We start from the raw sequence: 18,249 nt of genomic DNA, 5'->3' as shown, positions 1-18,249 counted from the left end.
TGGAGCCAGCATTGTGTTGGGAAAGTCCAGGCCCATCAGGGACCAGGTGCACTCCTCCCAAGCCATCAACATGCTAATCTCACACTCACCACCGGGCAGACCCATCCAGCCTTCCTGGAGCCAGGCTCACCAGCCAGCTCCAGCCAATCACACGGCAGGCATATTTTACATTAATATGCCAAGTCCTAGAAATGGCATTTCTACACATGACACACACATGCCACATACACCACTGCGAAGCATTCATTCCCACGAACTCGCACATACCAAATTCGAGCATGCACTCCCCACGCATCAGGAACTACTAGGGACACAGACATTCCCCATGCATCCCTATGGGAGAGCAGGCCAGCCTAACTACATGCACGCACTTTAGTCTGGGACACAGGGAAAAAGTGCGCACAGACCAGAAAATCATCCACACAGATTACAGATCTAAAGCAAAAAGATTAGGGGTGAACCTGCCTTAAGGGCCAAGTCCAACACCAGGGCTCTTTAAACTTGTTCTTGGGTAGACCGGTGTGTACATGTCTCTCCCTCTAGAAGGGTGGAATTCTACCCCACGCCGCCAGAATTGGTGGGGGTGGTAGGATTCCAAAGTGTTTGACACCAAACACAACATGTTTCCGTGCAGCCATACCAAAGTTAGCATTTACCGCAAGGTTATAATGCACTTAAGAGTATATGGTAAGGCTGCATCACAGAACAGCCCCAGAGAAGAGATTCTGAAGGCTGCAGAGGGGCCCTGCTCATGCATGGGCACACTCTCTCACGAAACCAAGCACCCTGCCTTCAGGATTGATTAGGCCTGCCATAGAGGTGACTGATAGGTTTTTATGTGCAGTGATTTAAGGTATATATAGGGAACCTATATCTTAGTAAGGGGTGCATGCAGTAGCAGTCCTGTGTTGTCATTTTGGAAGGCTTCCCAGGAGTGTCATAATACATGCTGCAGCCCCTGGTAGGCCTCTGGGGTACCTATGCCCTTGGTATCTAAGGAACCATATACTAGGGACTCACAAGGGTACCTCAGTAACCAAACTGGAGTGTACCTATAGTACATGGGACCCGAACCAGGAAGACACACTAAGCTATATTGAGGATAGCGGCATACCAATAGCTGATGCGGAGGAAACAGTTAAATTAGAAGACATAATGTCTATAGAAGAAGTGGAACTGGCATTGTCAACTTTACCAACAGGGAAGGCGGCTGCAGATGACTTGTTGCCATTAGAATTTTGTAAATCTTTTAAAAGAGTACTATTATTGCCTATGTGTAGAGTGATACAATCGGTGGCAGCAAGTGGGCAGGTGCCGGAGTCATGGAATACAACACAAATTGTATTTTTCTTAAAAAAGGACAAATCTCCAACAGAATGCAGGTCATATCGGCCTATCTCACTTATTAATACTGACGCAAAGGTCTTTTCAAAGATCTTGGCAACTCGCCTAGCTCCACTTATGCCACGACTAGTTTCTGAAAGACATCACAGGTTCATTATGGGGAGGGACACTACTGCTCACGTCAATATGGCCATTGGGGCATTCGATTACGCAGATAAGATGGGGATCGACTTCGGTATGATATTATTAGACGCCGAAAAGGCCTTTGGCCGAGTCAGGTGGGACTTCTTATGGGCCGTACTGGCCAAAGTTGGTCTAGGACCTCAATTTCTGTCCTGCGTACAGGCTTTATACTGTAATCCACAGGCCAAGCTGTCGTATGGGGGAATGCATTCACCTCCATTTCAGATTCTGTGTGGGACAAGGCAGGGATGCCCTCTGTCCCCGTTATTATCCACTCATTATATAGAGCCATTTCTGGGCACACTACAAAAGTGCACACAAATTAAACCTTTAAAAGCTGACAATACTAAACTAAAGATCACATCCTATGCAGACGATATTGCAGTCTATGCAATCAACCCAGAGGAAGCTGCAATTAGTATTAAGGTAGAAGCAGACAAGTTTGGCAAGGTTGCAGGGTACAAATTGAATGCTGACAAAACTCAGGTACTTACCACTGTCGGGATTCAGAACTCCATTATCGGATCTTGCGTCACTATACCTTACTTGGGAGTAAAGATAACGGCTACCATTAATCAGATAGGTGATTTAAATTATGTACCCTTGCTAAAAGAAACTATTACATTGTTAAGAATTTGGCATAGGCTCCCTATAGGCCTGTTAGGGAGATGTAACTTGATCAAAATGAAAATATTGCCTACATTTCTATTTTTCTTTCGTTCTATTCCTTTGAAAGTCCCAACATATTTTTTTTTAAATTAGAGGGGGTTTTTAGTAGTTTTATTTGGGGATATAAAAACCGAGGAGGGCGATTGAGCTGCTTAAAGCTACATATGATCAAGGTGGGCAGATTTCAAAGTCTGTTTGGGCTGCTTTTACGGGTCGTTTTCGCAGTTTGGTCGGCCTAGATCAGACTGATTTTGTCTTCACATTTATGCTGGGGAACCAGAGGGATACATTTTTATATGGAATTAGAGATTCAAACTATTTTAAAAGGGTAAAATTTAAGACTGTTAAGGATATTGTATATATTTAACAAGCAATGTCTACTAGGTGCAATCTACTGATGTTTCATAAAAACTACCCATTGTGGGGGAATCCCACATTTCCTGAAGTATTTAGGGATCAAGCGGGTAAAATTTGGGTGAACTATGGAGTAAACTGCTTGGGCTATTTATATAATGATAGAGGTATTAAATCATTTGAAAATTTAAGACTGGCCTATAAACTTCCGGCCCATTTAAAAAAAATATATTTGCAGATTAAGGATTATCTTGCTTCTAATGCGGCCGTAAAAGAAATAAAACATTCAACAGTCTGGGATTCTATCTATAGGCAATGTATGCTCTTCTACATAGTTGCAGACCATTGGGCAATGAGAAATTAGCGGAACGTTGGACTCAAACCTTGGGGACAATGGTCTCACCTAGAATGATAGAACAGGTATTAGGCTATGTTAAGGACTCTGCCCATTCTGTTAGCTTACAACTCTAGCAAACACGTATTACTTGCATGATGTATTACACTCCGGCTAGAATAGCTAAATGGGCCCAGGGAAATAAGATGGGGGATAAGATAAAATGCCCAAAATGTGGACTGTATCCTGCTAACTTAAAACATATGTTTATGGAATGTCAAGAATTGAATAGGTACTGGAGGAAAATCGAGCCAATGCTTTATTCTAAAATAGGATTGGATCACCCACTCACGGATCTTGAAATTATGTTGGGTTATAAAGATGGTAATCCGGCAGTAGCGTGTCTCTTTACGATTCTAATGGCTGCAGCTAGGCTGGCTATTGCCAGGGCATGGGTCTCTACTACACCACCGGTGGCAGAGGATTGGTGGGCGGTTATCAGAGATCCTTATGGTGTAGAGGCAGCTCTGGCAAAGGCAAGGGACATCAAATTGTTAGTTAAATTAGAGGTGCAGTGGGTGCCATTGGCCCTGGATGGCTTAAGGTAGCTGGATTTGGCTAAATATGAAATAAGAAGTATTTCCCCTAAAAATAAATTCCTTTCATATGCTATGTTACTGTGAAATTTCTATTTGTTTCCTCTCTTTTGTTTATCACTATTCACTTGCCTATGTATTAATATATTTGCTTATTCATATTAATTTATTTGTTTATGTCAACTGTATGAACATGCCCTATTCCACCTTCCTACAGTAAGGAGTGGTGAACTTATAAGTTACTCCACACTGACCACAGGGAAGGGCTGGAGAGGAGCCTTGTGCTTCCTCCCACTCTTCCCACTTGCCTGGCAAGTTTGACAAGTCCTGCAATGAGTATCTGAACTCTTGCACATCTGGGGCCAATAAAAGTGGGTGACAAGCCTTTCAACGGTCTTGTCCTGCCCCAGATGTCCAGCTAACGGTACATCATGAGCCACACCCAGTAGGAAGGCTCTGAAGCGCTGGGGCACCACCAGCACATGGGCTGACCCAGGCTCAGCAGCATTAGGCTCGCTATACAGTAGGTCATTCTCCCAGTAGATCCAATGTGATCCAGACTGATCACCAGCTGCCTGGCTTGAGGCCAACCCACAAGAGAAGGGCACTTCTTCTGTTCTGCACAAAATTCCTCCCTGGAGGGTCCTCCTTCTTGCTGCCAATGGGTCAGCTCAGGCAGGTCCCTCAGTTCTGCAGCTTGCTCCCCTGTAGGTTCCAGGGCATCCCCCTCAAGGTCTGCCTCCTCCTGGACCATGGGAACAACGGGGGCTGGTTTCTCGCGCCCCTACCTCTTCTCTTTAAGGCAGGTACCTGGGCCATACTTTCAGGCTCCAGGACCTCTTGAACACACCTACTGACTGCCATAGACCGAGTGGTCACACACTCCCACTCAGGCAAACCCAACATCTCTAAATGAATCCTTCTCTCCACCTTACCCCAAGCAGAGCTCTCTAAATCATTGGCCAACAGACAATCCACAGGCATGGCTGGCCTCACAGCTTCTTGGAGAGTACCTGAAACCCCCCACTCAAAGGAAACCTGAGCCACCTTGCAGTGGCTCTCTGTGTTGTCAGCGGCACCAACTGGGTAACATGCATTTGGGACCACCTACTCTTCAGACACCAGCTGACTACTGACAGCTGTAACACTGGCCCCGGTGTCTCTCAGAGCCTCCACTCTATGGCCATTGATGGTCACCCACTGCCTGTACGTTTTGGTGTTATCAGGCAGCTGGGTCCTGGGGACCACCTCACAATCTCTTAAAGAGACAGGGGACATTTCTGCGGGACCCCACCCACCTTGGGCACCCATCTCCTCCCCCCCAGGGCTACACTCGCCACCTGACGGGGTGGTGTACATGGTGGTGCATTGTGATCCTTCTGGGGGCACTGGGGATCCTACCAGCGGTGGCCCTCTTGTTTACACTGAAAGCATGTAGGTGCCCCCCTGTGAACAGGTTTACCTGTTGGGGTCTCTGACTTCTTCTCAGGGGGAGGCTGGGAACCCTTACCTCGGTTCCCTTGGGAATTACTTTGGGGCTCTTTCTGGAACTCCCTCTGTTTACCCTTGTCCCACCCACTCTTCCACTCGGGACACTTCACCAACCTTGGCGGAGTCTCCCACATGACCCTTGTGGTTCTCGGTATTCACCCAGCGGTCTGCCTCCTCAGCAAGCTTCCTAGGGTTAGTTAGCTTGCTATCAATAAGGTGTTGGCGTAGCTCTGGATAACAATTACCAGACAAGTGCTCCCATGCAAATAAATCATAGAGCTCCTCAAAAGTTCTCACTTTGCTACCTTTCACCCAACCATCCATAGCTCTGCAAAATAAAGACACATATTCTACCCAGGTGGTAGCCTCCAGCTTGTTACAATTATTGAACCTCTATCTATAGAGTTCTGGGGTCAATCCATACCTTGTCATGAGGGTTTCCTTCATGTGGGCATAAAGCATCCTACTCTCATTGGGCAGGTCTTACTATGTATCCCTCCCATCACTAACAATGCGGCCCCACATTCCTGCTCCCCAATCCTTCTCAGGGACCCTTTGGGCCAACATTGCCATTTCATAGGCTGCAAACCACTGCCCAATATCTTCATGCTTATGGAAATCTTTGATGACATCCTTTGGGAAATATGCCCTGCCATCTGCAGGCACAGATGGTGCGCTGCCACCAGAGGGACTCAATTCAAAACTTTTAGCCTTCAATTCCCTCAAAAATATTTCATGTGCTAATTTCTCTTTTTCCCTTTCAAAAGATATTCTGTTATTCTAAAGCTCCAACTTCTTACTCTCTAGGTCCTTTTACTCTCCAACTTGAGCTTGGCCATCTCCATTCTATGCAATCTATTTCTCTCTCTGTCCTCCAGCTCTCCTGGGGACATGCCCTTGGAAGAAACACTGCTGCTTATGGGTGAATACATTCTCTCCCTTGTTGGACCCAATGGCCAATCCTGCTGCCATTCTGCATTTTCAGCCTCCTCTGCAGGCTCTCCCACGTGCTCAGAGGCATTTCTTGCTTCCACCCATGCCCTCAGCGCCTCTTGGACCTCATTCTTCTTGGTGAGGCCTGGAGTAGCAACTTTAAATTTTCCACAGAAGGCTTTCAGCTGTTTCACATTGTATGCCTCCAAACTTTCTTCCTCAAAATCTATTTCCATAGATGCGTTGGATGCTGCTTTACTCATGGCAATACGAACTGGCAGTCTTTAGTAAAAATACCAGTTCCAAGGAAAATTAATTCTACACAAAAAATGCATGTGGTTTCGTTTGGTCTGCACTCACTAGTAGTGCACACCAATCACTTTATATGAGTCACAAATGCAAGTCCAAATCCTCACCGCTGACCACAAATGTTAGAACTGGGTGTCTTTAGTTGGCAATGGCTTATACCTTTGTCTAAATAGGGACTCTTGCTTCTAGTTAGAGTAAGGGGGCTACACTCCTAAAGTAACCCTTGCTCAACCCTGTGGTAGCTTGGCACGAGCAGGAAGGCCTATCTCAGAGGCAGTGTGTAAAGCATTTGTGAACACACATTAATACAGTGAAAACGCTACAGATGGACACAATACAGGTTTTATAAAAATAAGTATTCTTTATATAGACTTAACACAAGACCCAAATGACAAAAATCCACAGTACAGTAGTAAGAAAATGACTTTAAGATGGTAGAAATAACTCAAGTTCACTTTAGATGGTAAATGCGACACTTTTCTCACAAAGTACATTTGGTTGCATAATGCAAGATAAACGAAAGGTTCGCAGGGAGAATGATGCATCTGTTCCTTGCTTTGGGGTAGGTGATGCGTCTGTTCCTCAGTGCTTGTGCGAAGTAGGCAAAACGTCTGTTTCTTACCGGAGAGGTGGTGATGCGACGATCTCGTGGTGCAACCTGGTTGCGATTCAACAAGATGGCGCTTTGTTGCGATGCGACGATCCGGTGCGAAGCAAGAAGATGGTGCCCTTGATGCGATGCAATGACGTGAAGACGATGCGTGCATGCCCGACGGCCGTGAGGCGACTCTGTAACTTTAGGGAGCCACGACAGGCCCTGCGACACGCTTCTCCGGTGATGCGACGGCGACCCTTGCGGTAGCGACACGCTTCTCCAGTGATGTGACGACACACAGCTGCGATGGAGACATGCTTCTCCTGTGATGTGACGGTGGCCCTTTCGGTGGCGGCACGCTTCTCTAATGATGTGACAGCTGCGGATGCGACACGCTTCTTCTCGTTGAGTCACACTTCCAGCTCCCAACAACACGCAGGCTTCTGCAGACATAATTCCCAGCAAGGAAATTCAGGACGGAGCTGGTGGTGAAGTCTTGTATCCCTGAGACTTCAGCGGGAGGCTAGCACAGTTCAGGCCCTTGGAGATTCTTCTTCAAGATGATGAATGTTGAAAATAAAAGTCTTTCTCATTTCCTTGGCAATAAAGAAACCACTGCAGGCCATCCCCAGCAATTACATCTAAAGTTCGGGGTCTGGGTCCCCCTTTTTATACACACAGATCCTTTGTGTCTGTAGGCAGAGAGTGTCTGTAACTGGTCCAAACCAGTTCTGGGTGCATTCTGCCAGTGCAGAACTTCTTCCTTTGTCAGTGTGGGCCAGGGTTATCAGACTCACCACAGGAGGTAGAGCCACCATTGTGGAAGGCAGACACAGCCCAATTCAGGCCCAGGTGCTACTCCTTCCACCACTCCCAATGCAGATAGGTCTATTCAGCCTTGTGCTGACTCACCCTGTCTCCTGGAGCCACCCCAGCCCCTGTCACTCACAAACCAGACATGGATTACACAACCTAGCAGAGGGAGGCTTGGATGGTTAGGCAAGAAACTACCTACTTTCTAAAAGTGGTATTTTCAAACACAAAATCAACTTCACTAAAAGATGTATTTTATCATTCTGAGTTCAGGTATACTAAATTTGTTTTTCCACCATGTTCCCTGGGACAGTTAGGATTATAAGATGTTATAATCAAACTGCCCATTCTGGCCTATTGGGACAGGTAGCCATGCAATAGTGAAAACGATATTGGCTATAATTCACTATCAGGACATGCCACACACATCAGGGCATGTCCTACCTTTCCCACATAATGCAACCTGCCCTAGAGCCTACCTTAGAGGAATCTAACATGTAGAAAAGGGAAGGGTTAGGGACTGGTTAGTGGGTGGACTTACCAATTTGACATGGCAGTACTAGACTGCACACAGGCTCCGCAATGGCAGGCCTGCGACACACTTTACAAGCTGTTTCTGGGGGTGGCACAATCAGTGCTGCAAGCCCACTAGCAGCATTTGATCTAAATGCCGTGGGCACACACGGTGCACTGTACTAGGGTCTAACAAGTAAATCAAATAAGCCAATCATGGAGTCACTAATACAGTACAACAATTTACAATAGGGAGCACTTGCACTGTGGCACTGAATAGCAGTGGCACAGTGCCCAAAGCATCTAAAACCAGCAAAAACATAAAGGGAGACTCACTCCAATAGTACCAGGTCTAACTATATATATATAGAATATAGCAAGAGAGAGAAAGAGAGAGAGAGAAAGAGAGAGAGAAAGAGAGAGAAAGGGAGAGAGAGATTGAGAACATTTAGGGCCCGATTCACAGAATGAACTTAAGACTCAATCCTAAATTTACTACTATTTTGGTATTCACAGAATGCACTTACTACTTTTGGCATTCACAGAATGCACTTACTACTTTTGGCATTCACAGAATGAACTTACTACTTTTGGTATTCACAGAAGTTAGGATTTTGTCTTAAGTTTGTCTTAAGACAGACTTAAGACAGACTTAAGACAGACTTAAGACAAACTTAAGACAGACTTAAGACAGACTTAAGACAAAATCCTAACTTCAGTGAATACCAAAAGTAGTAAGTTCATTCTGTGAATACCAAAAGTAGTAAGTGCATTCTGTGAATGCCAAAAGTAGTAAGTGCATTCTGTGAATACCAAAATAGTAGTAAGTTTAGGATTGAGTCTTAAGTTCATTCTGTGAATCGGGCCCACAGATATATCTCAAGCAAGAGATAGGCTGTAGTCTTCTCCTGACATTTGTGGATATTTAAACTATAGGAAATTATAAAAGCTGCCTTTTCTAGACAAATCACAATACAGGTAAAAACTATTCCCTTTTCTAAAGCCCAGTGATTATCTTTCTACCTATCCAAGATTTGGGTCTCTAGACTGATCTGAGAGGAGACAGGTTGTAATAATGTTTAGTGCAGTCAGCTTTTGAAGTCTTTTTTGCCTAATGCCTGTTTTTTGGTATCTTTCGCAGCTACCCATTTGGCCTGCCACAGGTGGAATGGCACATGGGAGCACCCAAATGGTTACGCTCATGCATCATGCTGCTGGGGGAGTAATGGTAGGTGAGAGAGATGCTAGTAATTGAGTTCGAACCATGTCTTGAATGTTTCCCTTGTCCTCCCATGCTAGCGATGAAGAAATGGCCTTTAGAGTAGTTATTCAGCATGACACCTAACATTCACCTCTTCCTTGTCTTTCTAATAATGTCTTGACCAAAAGTCACTCATTGCTATACATGCTCACTTATCTTGGGACACATTTTTCAAAGAACATTTTTTCCAGTGACCTTGCAGTACTTTCTACCTGAAACATAATACTTGGCTTGATTGCTTGATTGATCAACAACGTGGTTATTTTCATATCTGCAGCAGTGTCGCAAACAATAGAAATTTACATTGGATACAATAAGCTTGTAAGAGTTCTGTTTTGCCTTGAACTTTGTGTTGGCCGTTTTAAACGTTCCTGTCCTTAGTGACCCCACATAAAGGGGACAAATGGAATGCCATGTTTGTACTGGTAATATCCATACCTTCTAGGATGCACTGAAGGTTGCAGAACTGAAGATATGACTGCAAAGTGATAATCTTGCGCCCTCTGGATATTTAGCAAATTGGCGCTTCAGTAACATCTACCTTGAAGATACCGATTTAAAGTGCAAAGGTCAACATAAATGTGTTATATGTAGATGACGTGGGATTCTCTTTGACTGTTAAGATCTATTCAAAATGAGTGAATCTTTAAAGATTCCTGATGCCAATAGCATTCCAGGTAAATGTTATTTAATCTACTATTCAGCATGAAGTCATAAAGGCAACTTTGATGATTATGTAGCCATTCCTTACTTAAGCTGAGTGATTTGGGAAGAGTGGTCTAGTGATAGGAGAGGGATAATTTGTGGAGGGCAGAGATGGCGGTTACTGAAGGTGGGCCTTGTACTGGGTTGTGCCTGGCTCTCTTTTTTGTGTATTTACAGTTAAGAGTCTGGACATTCCAAGCCCGAATTACACAGAGGAGCAGCTACATGATGTTCAGTGTCATACTATACAATTCTGAAGGAGACTGGGTAAGTAAGATGGGACGTCAGAGGGGGGAATTACTTATACATTTCTGTGTTTCCTTTATCCTCCATGGATGTATTTCTGTCACATGTTAGTTGTATGAAACACATTTAAAGCTGAAATCTGAAGGACAATCGTCCAATTTTGATTATGCAATTCAGGATGCTGAGCTCCACTATGATGAAATATCTTGAAGCTGAACATTCAGGAAGTAAACTGCTGCCACAACAATTTAGAGATACGCAGAAGTAATGAGATGCTTTGATGAGCGAAAAGTCCTGTAGCAGGATAGCCATTCACATCTTTGCTATGTGTATGCAGAAGAGTGGCAAGATGCTTGCTCTTCATGAATTAGAATACAAGCATGAATTGACAATTTGAACCCAAAATAAATATATAAGATTCTCTTGTGAAAAAGGGTATCCTCTAAGCCGGGCAAAGAGTCCTAGCATGACCAGTCTACAGAGCTTCTTTTTTTGGGCAGCACATCTGCATTCTGTCTGATTACTGGTGATACCAAATCAGTTGTAAATAAACAAACTCTGATTAGCAATGAAATACAACTGATCCATTGTAAACAAAAGCAACATATTTTAATTTTATTCTCTAAATATACATGATTAGATTTAAATGTATTCATATGATCTGTCATAAGGTGTTATTTCAACTTTCCTTTTTTCTCTAAAAATTAAATATGAATCAATCATAATCTTCCAACAAGTGCACCATAAATGTCCATTTTAGCATTGCATTTCATTCAAGGGCCTCCTTGTGCCTCAGGGACATGGGGTGCATGCAGGGAGCACTACATGTGCCCCCTGTGTGCATGCACCCCATTTCCTGCACGGCATTGTCATTGCATGCCATACCGTGCAGGAACTGTTTTTTGCGTTCCCATTGTGGAGCCCACTATCAGAGGAACTGCCATGAGAACGTCAAATAATAGCCCGCCAAACACAAGAAATACTTGTAATCGGGCGGGTGGCCTGACCACGGGTTTGGTGGTGCGGCTACAGGGCGAAACCGACGCTGCACTGCCAAACTCGTATCAGGTCCCACGATGGGACATAAGAGCTTGGCTAGCAAGGAACATATATATCAGAGAAAAAGATTTACGAGAGGCAGGAAAATATGTAAACCCATTTTCTGCCATCTGAGAATATCGGCAGACATCCACCAGAGCATAAGATCTCATTACATGCAACAAAACAGCCCTAGCTATTTCCTTTGAGCTACAGGTGCTTCTCGCAGAAGAAGAGTTTAGCCCTTGAATACTAAAAGATGAGTCTATCCACAGGTTAAGGATGATGTTGAAGTCCACACAAATCATCAATGGTTCTGACCATTGATGTAGCTTAGAAAGCAGACAATTAAAGACCACAGGATCATCAGTGTTGGCCCAATTGAGTACACATTGCATAGTACATAATAGGCCCCTCTTGTATGTTGCTATGAGCCATCATCCAGCTATCCTGAGCCAGTAGGGCAATCCCTCTCTGAGAGAAGTGAATCAAGCTGAGGTTAGGACTTCATCCCAGAAATCACCCAGAGGAGAGTCCTGTTTATTCAAGAACTGAGTTTACTGTAGGCCAACTAAATGTGGGTGAAGATAGAGTAGCACCTCTTTAATTAATTTTACATTTAATTGATATTCCACAAAAGAATATGAAGATGCTGGTCAGGACCACACCCCAGGCTAAACCTTGACATTCTTGATTGAATAACTTGCGCACCCTGAAAGAGAACAACAGCACAGAATAATTCTTGGTACTAACTTTACCCTCCACAACCATAAGGCCTCATTTGTTCCCAACAACCTGATCAAAAATTCCAACAAAAAAATCAGTATAAAGACAAAAGTGACCCAGACCCTGGCCCCGCCACCCACCCCGACACACAGCCTTCCCCCAACCCTATCTCTTCCATGCAAGGCCCAGAAAAAGGGCTGACCAACCCCGGTCAGAAGAATACCACTAGCACTGCAGTAGACATGAGTATATAAAGTCGCCTACCCCCCAGAGCACCGCAGACCTAGGATGGATGTGGGAAAAAGAACTAAAGGGGCAGGGCAGTGACCGCCCGAGACACCCGCCCAAAGGACCCAAAATGTTTTCACCCAGAGCCATAATTAATAAATGAAGAACTCTCATGAAACCTTCAAGAAATCTAACCTAGGTGTCAGCTGACCCTGCAGACTAAAGCTTCCATTAACAGAGAGAAATAAAAAAAGAAAAGAGGGAAGGCGTACCCAAGAAACTAAGTTAACCACTCTTTAACAACCTACAAGGAAAAAGAATCAATAAGAAAAAGACAAAACAAAATCAACCAGTTCCATTAGTCTCCTTTTTTCCCTCCACTGACTTGGTCAAGAGCTCCTCACCCCAGGCTGTTCAATACATGAATACATTTGCTCCTCATATTGGATGCACAGGATTGCTTGCTCCAGTAATGAAACCGAAGATCTCAGCTTTTGAAGTACTGGAATATGCTCTCTCAACTTCCAACGCCAAAATACAGTCTCATGAGAGAAATCTGATTGAACAAAAAAGTCCACTCCAGCCGCTTTCACTGGTGATCCTGGACGAGCATTCATGTTTATCTACTGAGGGAGGAGGAAGTTACCCACATATATCAGGATGTATTGTGAATAACGAGGATATGAGAATGGATAGCGATGGGCTCTCTGAATCATGCTGTTCATGTCCCAGCCCCCCAGTGTAGAAAAGGCTTTCGTAAACAACCAAAAATTAATAGCCTCTAGGATTGGTCCTCTGATCCCTCGGGATCCCCAATATCTTGAGGTTATTCTGGTGAGACCTATTCTTCAAATCTTAAACGCTTGATGAGAGCATGGTCATTGGAACTACATGTCAATGAATCTGGGTCTTGACTGCTCTCAAGAGAATTTTATGGCTTTTCTGAACCTTCTCAACTTGCACAAGTTGTGAGTTCAGGGTGTCCATATCTGCAGAGAGTTTCAAGGGTTATATCAGATCACAATTCTTTATCGAAGAAATGGGCTGAGTGTTATCTTTCCGGTTCTGTGATAGTGCTAATGCAGCTGCTATTTCCTGGATCAAGAACTCTCAAGGGACAAATCCGGCCCTTATCCAAGAGGAGTTCCACAGAATTTATCAGAGGTTGGGTGACTAAGAATTGGTCCTTTCCACACACCAGATCATCCAGTTTCTTCGGGTCCACCATAATCAGAAACTGTCTGCTACACAATAGCATAAGCAAGAAGGTCAAATATCAGTCTTTGAAGTGTAATACGCTATTGGCTAGCTGGCACGGGGTAAGGCCTATGGCACAGATCAACTTCCATTGGATTTCTATGTTAGATTTTCACATCTTGTATTACCAGTTCTCCATGCTCTATTCAACTCCTTTGAATTACTTGTAAAATTAAAAAAAATAGACCCACATCGCCATCCGTCCTAAGACAGGGAAAGATCCCTTTCTCAGTGGTTCATATCACCCTATTTGTTTGATTAATGCTGCTCCCAAGATGTATACTTAGATTTTAGGAAACAAGCTTTAGCAATGGTTATTTCTGATCTTTTTGGTGAAAATCAACATGGTTTTGTTCCAGGGCGGGAAAACACCGCTGTGGTATCTTCCACCTTAGGAGGGGGAAGCCATGCCACACTATCTTCTCTTCGCCCCTGCATTCACTGTGGAATGCACCGCGTGTGACGTTATTTGGAATGTCACAGCTGGAAGAGTTCTAGGGTGAGCGCCCAGGTGAAGGAGAGAACTGGAGCAACGGTGACAGTCAGCTGTGGCTGGGATCGTGCATATTATTTTACTGGTATCAATAAAACCCCGTATCTGAAACTAATCTGAACCTGCGTCCTTCTATCTCTATCAATTCTTAATTGTCACACTGGCGACAAGGATCAAAATGCGAGGAAGATATGGGCAACTGCTGCGACCCCAGCACGCAAAGAGCTAGCCTAAGAGGCTGAAGGGTGGTTGCGGAACTGAGCTAAACTGACACCCCTTCAAAGCTAATCATCCCCACAAAGTCACCGTGGTGCTGTAACTTACCGGGTGAAGAATCGCCGGTGTGGGGGCCCCGAAGCATCGCCGCTGGATGTGGAGTTGTGGACAGAGGCGGAATAGTGGCTGATCTCCAGGCAAGTGAACATCTGTGGAGCGTGTCAAGACCTCGGAAGAACACAGCCTTGGTGCGTGTCGTGGTGAGCGGATCTGTGGGCTCCTTGGGATGTGCGTTCTGCTTGCACAGAGTGGAGGTGGTGATCCAACGAGAGAGGCAGCGGCATCTGAGGTGAGGACGGCGGCAATTTGCAGGACGAGGCAGACCGCGCCACAGTAAAAAGTGAGGTGCTTTTGGCAGCGGGTCTGGTCTGGAGTGTGTGCAGAGCAGTTGGCGGGGGGCCGTCATTTCGTTCGCCGCCTGGAATAAGTCTAGACTGTGTATGGGCTTCGGTTGAAACGCCTCCCAGAAGTCATGACTAGGCGGGTGCCTAACTGGAGCGTGTAGCGTCATCGCTTGGTCATCTGGAGAAGGTGCGCCTGAGAGGCAATGTGAGGCCTATCCAAAGGAACATCACTTCGTTTAGGCAGTGGTAGCTGAGGAGGCTGGGGGGTGTACTCGCTGTCTGCCGGCAGTTCCTGTTTGCTGAAGGGAAAAGGAACTGTGCTGAAGAAAAACATGGCGTCTTCTAGAGAAAGACATTTTCATGAAAATCAGACACTGAGGGACAGCGCCATCTAGTGGTCTCCAGGGAGTACTTTTCCACACTGTGCAATTTGTTTTTGAGAAAACTGGTTGTTCTAGAAACAGAGATCAGGTCCACACAAGAGTGTTTGAGGTTCGCAAACCCTGCTCAGTGTGGTTTGTAAAATCGTTTTTTGTTATTTCTCATGTACACTGCACCCACGGGGAGAAGGAACCACCCGGGGAGGAAATTCACCCTGCAAGTGGTTGTAGTTGTGCTAGAGTTACCCCACAAGCAAAGTAGGAAGCATGCAGAATGTCACACCCCCTCCTTTCTTCTTATCAAGTCCAGGGGAACCCGCCCTTAAGTGGAGCAAATGGAAGAATGTCTTCCAGAATTATGCTGTTGAATGTGGACCAAACCTAGGCTTAGAAAGCAAGGTAGCGTTGTTGATGCACTACATGGGGGCGGAAGGACAGGAAGTGTTAGAACACCTTCCTGAATTGAGTGCAAATGAGGCAAGAGGGTTAAACAAATTCGACATAAGTCTGAAAAAACTAGATCTACACTACCTTCCCAAAACAAGCACCATCATGGAACGATACCATTTTGGTAAAAGAGGGCAAAAGGAGGGGGAATCCATAGAGGAATTTGTCTCTGACTTACGCAACCTGGCGGCTACATGTAAGTTTGGGGGAGCGTGTGAGGAGAGGATCAGGGACCATTGACTTGCAGGATTGAGCGGGTGCGAGAAGAGCTATGGTTAAAAGATGACCCACCTCTAGGGGAGGTGCTCATCGTAGCTAAACAAGTGGAACACATGATGCAATGTGTAAGTGAAATCAAGCAAGACAGCGAAAGTAAGGTTAAAGTAAGCGAGGTGACAGCAGAAGTGACTGTGTGTTGGCAGTTAAGGAACAGAGAAAAGAGCAGAGGGAGACCAAAGGGGGTTGGAGTTTTAAGGGCAACTGCTACAGGTGTGGTAAGCAAGGGCATATGGCGAGCGACAGATTGTCAGGCTTTAAAATCTACCTGCAGCAAATGTGGTAAGAAAGGACATTTCAGGCAATGCTGCAGGAGTAGTCACATTTACAAGAGGCAAGGTAAAGACAACACCACACGGGTGTGTGATGAAATCATCCTGCAGGTACAAGGGGACAGGTTAGCTATCCCAAAGACACGATAAAGGTAGAAGAAACTGGGGTAGAGGCAATGTTTGAGTCGTGTTCCAAGATAAAGATTATAAACGGAAAAGAATTCGAAAAGGTAGCGAGAGGAAAGTTTACCCTGAAGAAAATGGATGTAAGGCCGGGAGGTTATGGGGGACAACCAATAAACATGAAGGGATACTTCTGGGGCACTGTAGGCTACAAGGACAGACTGACTGTCGCAAAAATGTACGTATCCAAAGAGGGGGACAACATACTGGGGTGGCAAGCCCAAAAACAATTAGGCGTATATCTCAACCCCACAAGACCCCGTAGATATTGGTGCAAGAGATTGGTGAGACGTTGGGGAGGATAGAAGAAGACTTCAAGGAAGTATTCAGCGGAGAGCTAGGATGCTTGAATAATTATTCCCACTGGATAAAATTGAAGGAGCATGCAGTGCCAGTGGTAGCTAGAGTAAGAAACCTTCCCATAGCTATCCCGGAGGCCGTGAGGGAAGAATTGGAGAAGCTGTGCAACCTAGGGGTCATTGAACCGGTGGAGGCAACAGAGTGGCTGGCCCCAATTGTCACAGCGAGGAAAAAGGATGGATCAATCCGACTATGCATCGATCTCAGAGCATTGAACAAAAAGGTTGTTGTCGACAGGTTCCCGCTCCCAAATATTTCGCAAATGATGAGCATGTTGGAAGGAGCGAAGGTATTTTCTACGTTGGATTTGGCCTCGGCCTACTTTCAGGTCAAGCTGCATGAAGACTCGCAGGAGCTAACGGCGTTTGTCACACCAATGGGAGCCTATAATTTCAAACGGATGCCGTTCGGTCTAGTCTCTGCCGCAGCAGTCTTCCAGAGAATCATGAGCAGTATCCTCAGAGGCATTCCAGGTGTCTTGTGCTATCAAGACGACCTGCTGATACTTGGCGTAGACAACAGGCAACACGAAATAAGACTGAGACAAGTGCTGGAGGAATTCAGAGAGCAAGGTCTCATGGTGAAGAGAGAAAAGTGCAGGATTGGCTGTGAAGAGATAGACTTCCTGGGGCACAAAGTAACAGCAGAGGGCATTCGCCCAAGGCAGAACTCCAAAACACCATAAACAATTTGGTTCCACCCAAGAACAAAGAAGAGATAAAATTGTTTATGGGGATGTTGGAGTTCTACAGCAGGTTTGTGCAGAACTTTGCTGGCAGGACTTATGCTCTACGCCTAATGCTAAAAAAGGTGTGACGTTCAGTTGGAGTGAAGAGTGCCAGAAAGAATTCGAAGATGTGAAAAAAGCACTAGCTGAAGCTCCACGCGATTTCAAGTAGATTCAGGAGTTGGGTAGTAAACCTTCAGGAGTACACTTTCAACGTTGAATACGTGCCAGGGCTGAGGAATCTTACGGCCGACTGTCTCTCATGCCTCGTAGGGGAAATGAAGGAGGGAGAGGAAAGCGAAGAGGATGAGGAAGATAACGACGGGGTACAAGCAGAGAAAGTTTGCGTAATCACCCAGGGGGTTATTGGAGAAGAAAGCTGGAAAGAAGCCCTTAGAACTGATGAGCTGTTGATGGAAGTGTGTGAAAGTGTCAAGGAAACTTGGAAAGACAAAGACAAGCAGAGTGAGACGCTACGCCCGTTCTGGATGGTCAGGGACGAATTGTCCATCACAGACGAATGTCTGTTCCTGGGCACTAAATTGATTCCGCCAGGAACATTGAGGGAATACCTAGTCAATTTGGCCCATGAAGGACACTTGGGTATCACCAAGACGAAACAGAGGATGCGAGCAGACTACTGGTGGCCTAACATGGACAACGAAATAGAGAGAAAAATAAGAGACTGCATACCGTGTGCGACCAGTGACAAGGTATTGAAGCAGCAAACGCCCCCCATGCAGTGCAGGCCACCACCGCTGGGTCATTGGGCAGAGGTGGCGCTGAACATTGCAGGCCGATTTACAAAAATATTTACAAAAAGGGGTGGTGAGGGACAGAGTCTCTGAATTAAGCAGAAAGCTCTCACCCAGTCAAGAGATCAGGGCTAGATCCAA

General features: G+C 45.3%; 1 pseudogene; it reads left to right on the top strand.

The window, feature by feature from the left end:
* LOC147708653 (uncharacterized) overlaps positions 1–18,249 on the top strand; it is a 210,160-nt pseudogene that overhangs the window by 55,246 nt on the left and 136,665 nt on the right.

Source organism: Lissotriton vulgaris, chromosome 6 (assembly GCF_964263255.1).
Source record: "Lissotriton vulgaris chromosome 6, aLisVul1.2, whole genome shotgun sequence".
Taxonomy (NCBI): Eukaryota; Metazoa; Chordata; class Amphibia; order Caudata; family Salamandridae; genus Lissotriton; species Lissotriton vulgaris.
Note: the sequence above shows the minus strand (reverse complement) of the source record. Positions and strands in the feature narration are given on the sequence as shown.